Below are 4,048 nucleotides of genomic sequence, written 5' to 3'. Positions count from 1 at the left end.
GTTTCCAATTGCGTTGGAAAGTAGACATCCAGGGCTTTCCAGAAATATATAATAGTCCATACTTTGGCCAAGAATAGACGACGTAAACTGGCGTTCAACGCCAGCTTTCTACCCAAATCTGGCGTCCAGCGCCAGAAAAGGAGCCAAAACCAGAGTTGAACGCCCAAACTGGCACAAAAGCTGGCGTTCAACTCCAAGAAGGACCTCTACACGTGCAACACTCAGGCTCAGCCCAAACACACACCAAGTGGGCCCAGGAAGTGGATTTATACATCAATTACTTACTCATGTAAACCCTAGTAGCTAGTTTATTATAAATAGGACCTTTTACTATTGTATTAGACATCTTTGGATTACCTTATGATCCTTTGATCACATTTTGGGGGCTGGCCATCTCGGCCATGCCTGGACCTTCACTTATGTATTTTCAACGGTAGAGTTTCTACACTCCATAGATTAAGGTGTGGAGCTCTGTTGTTCCTCAAAGATTAATGCAAGTACTATTGTTTTCTATTCAATTAATCTTATTTCGCTTCTAAGATATCCATTCGCACCCAAGAACGTGAAGAAGGTGATGATTATGTGTGACGCTCATCACCATCTCCCCTATGAACACGTGCCTGACAAACACTTCCGTTCTACATGAAATAAGCTAGAATGAATATCTCTTAGATCTCTTAACCAGAATCTTCGTGGCGTAAGCTAGAATGATGGCGGCATTCAAGAGAATCCGGAAAGTCTAAACCTTGTCTGTGGTATTCCGAGTAGGATTCGATGAATGAATGACTGTGACGAGCTCCAAACTCGCGATTGCAGGGCGTTAGTGACAGACGCAAAAGGATAGTAAATCCTATTCCAGCATGATCGAGAACCGACAGATGAATAGTCGTGCCGTGACAGGGTGCGTGAGCATATTATTCACTGAGAGGATAAGATGAAGCCATTGGCAAGGGTGATGCCTCCAGACGATTAGCCGTGCCGTGACAGGGCATTGGATCATTTTCCCGAGAGATGACCGAAAGTAGCCATTGACAGTGGTGATGTATCACATAAAGCCAGCCATGGAAAGGAGTGAGACTGATTGGATGAAGATAGCAGGAAAGCAGAGGTTCAGAGGAATGAAAAGCATCTCCATTAGCTTATCTGAAATTCCTACCAATGATTTACATAAGTATCTCTATCCCTATTTTATTATATAATATTCGAAAACACCATTATCACTTTATATCTGCCTGACTGAGATTTACAAGGTGACCATAGCTTGCTTCATACCAACAATTTCCGTGGGATTCGACCCTTACTCACGTAAGGTATTACTTGGACGACCCAGTGCACTTGCTGGTTAGTTGTATCGAAGTTGTGACAAAATATAAGTGTGTAACCACGATTACGCGTACCAAGTTGCTCACGTGCCAGGAATAGTTTGAGCCTGGACATCACAATTTCGTGCACCAAGTTTTTGGCGCCGTTGCCGGGGATTGTTCGAGTATGGACAACTAACGGTTCATCCTGTTGCTCAGATTAGGTAATTTTCTTTTTATTTTGTTTTCAAAAATTTTTCAAAAAAATCTTTCAAAATTTTCTCCTTTGTTTTCGAAAAAAAAATAATATAAAAATGTTTTCAAAAATTCTATTCAAAATTTTTAAGAATGAATTCTAGTGTTTCATGAAGCATGTGAAGCCTGGCTGGCTGTAAAGCCATGTCTAAATTCTTGGACTGGGGCTTCCAAACCATCAGCATAGAGGCAAGTTACTTTGATAAGTAATGAGCAGTATATTCTCTTATGTTGCATGCTGAAGCTTGGCTGGCCATTGGCCATGTCTAGTGTTTTGGACCGGAGCTTTCATTGAAAGCTTGGCTGGCTAGTGAGCCATGTCTAATTCCTAGACTGAAGCTTTAGACTAAGAATGCAAGATTCCTGGAATTCATGTTAAAAAATTTTGGAATCCTTATTTTTCTTTTTCATATAATTTTCGAAAAAATCCAAAAAAAAAATTAGAAAATCATAAAAATCAAAAAATATTTTGTGTTTCTTGTTTGAGTCTTGAGTCATATCATAAGTTTGGTGTCACTTGCATACGCATCTTGCATTTTTCGAAAATGTCATGCATTCATAGTGTTCTTCATGATCTTCAAGTTGTTCTTGGTAAGTCTTCTTGTTTTATCTTGATGATTTTTTGTTTTGTGTTGTATGGTGTTTTTCATATGCATTCTTGAATTCTTAGTGCGTAAGCATTAAAGAATTCTAAGTTTGGTGTCTTGCATGTTTTCTTTGCATCAAAAAATTTTCAAAAATATGTTCTTGATGTTCATCTTGACATTCAAAGTGTTCTTGGTGTTCATCTTGACATTCATATCATTCATGCATGCATTCATTGTTTTGATCTAAAAATTTCATGCATTGTATCATTTTTCTTGTTTTTCCCTTGCATCATAAAAATTCAAAAATCAAAAAAAAAATATCTCTCCCTTTTTCTCTCATCAAATTCGAAAATTTGAGTTGACTTTTTCAAAAATTTTTAAAATCAAGTTGTTTCTTATGAGTCAAATCAAATTTTCAATTTGAAAATCTTATCTTTTTCAAAATCTTTTTCAAAAATAAAATCTTTTTCAAATTTCTTAGTTATTTTCGAAAATTCTAAAAATATTTTGCAAAAATCTTTTTCTTATTTTTATATCAAATTTTCGAAAATAACATAATCAATTAATGTTTTGATTAAAAAATTTGAAGTTTGTTACTTGCTTGTTAAGAAAGATTCAAACTTTGAGTTCTAGAATCATATCTTGTGATTTCTTATGAATCAAGTCATTAATTGTGATTTTAAAAATCAAATCTTTTTTAAAACTAATTTCAATCATATCTTTTCAAAAATATCTTCTTATCTTATCTTTTTCAAAAAAATATCTTTTCAAAATATCTTTTCTAACTTCCTAACTTCTTATCTTTTCAAAATTTGTTTCAACTAACTAACTAACTAACTTTTTGTTTGTTTCTTAACTTTTTCAAAACTACCTAACTAACTCTCTCTCTCTAATTTTCGAAAATATCTTCCCTCTTTTTCAAAAATTTCTTTTTAATTAACTAATTATTCTTATTTTTATTTTTAATTTTAAAAAATTTTTCGAAAAAAAAAAATACTAACAATTTTCAAAAACCATTTTCGAAAATCACTAACTCTTTTTCAAAATAATTTTCGAAAATTATCCCTCCCCCATCTTATTCTATTTATTCATTCATATCCTAACATCTCATCTCACATCTCTACCATCCTCACAGTTGTGTTTCTTCCATTATATTACATTCTTTGTCTCCCCCTCTTCTTCTACTCACACAGGGATCCCTATACTGTGGTATAAAGGATCTCTATTATTATTATTATTTTTCTGTGCCCTCTTCTTTGTCATATGAGCAGGAGCAAGGATAAGAACATTCTTGTGGAAGCAGATCCAGAACCTGAAAGGACTCTGAAGAGAAAATTAAGAGAAGCTAAAATACAACAATCCAGAGATAACCTTTCAGAAATTTTCGAACAGGAAGAGGAGATGGCAGCCGAAAATAATAATAATGTAAGGAAGATTCTTGGTGACTTTACTACACCTAATTCCAATTTACATGGAAGAAGCATCTCCATTCCTGCCATTGGAGCAAACAACTTTGTGCTGAAACCTCAATTAGTTTCTCTGATGCAGCAGAACTGCAAGTTTCATGGACTTCCATCTGAAGATCCTTTTTAGTTCTTAACTGAATTCTTGCAGATATGTGATATTGTTAAGACTAATGGAGTAGATCCTGAAGTCTACAGGCTCATGCTTTTCCCTTTTGCTGTAAGAGACAGAGCTAGATTATGGTTGAATTCTCAACCCAAAGATAGCCTGAACTCTTGGGATAAGCTGGTCACGGCTTTCTTAGCCAAGTACTTTCCTCCTCAAAAGCTGAGCAAGCTTAGAGCTGATGTTCAAACCTTCAGACAGAAAGAAGGTGAATCCCTCTATGAAACTTGGGAAAGATACAAACAGTTGACCAAAAAGTGTCCTTCTGACATGCTT

General features: G+C 35.2%; 1 non-coding gene across 1 annotated transcript; it reads right to left on the bottom strand.

Annotated features, from left to right (window-relative positions):
* Nucleotides 1-3,940: 3,940 nt before the first annotated feature.
* On the bottom strand, nucleotides 3,941-4,048 carry LOC148580356 (small nucleolar RNA R71). The gene has a single exon (XR_015899176.1). It is a non-coding gene; the product is annotated as a small nucleolar RNA R71 (small nucleolar RNA).

This window comes from Arachis ipaensis, chromosome B10, assembly GCF_059453495.1.
Source record: "Arachis ipaensis isolate K30076 ecotype BB chromosome B10, ASM5945349v1, whole genome shotgun sequence".
Classification (NCBI taxonomy): Eukaryota; Viridiplantae; Streptophyta; class Magnoliopsida; order Fabales; family Fabaceae; genus Arachis; species Arachis ipaensis.
The sequence above is the reverse complement of the archived record's forward strand: the minus strand, read 5'-3'. Positions and strand labels throughout refer to the sequence as shown.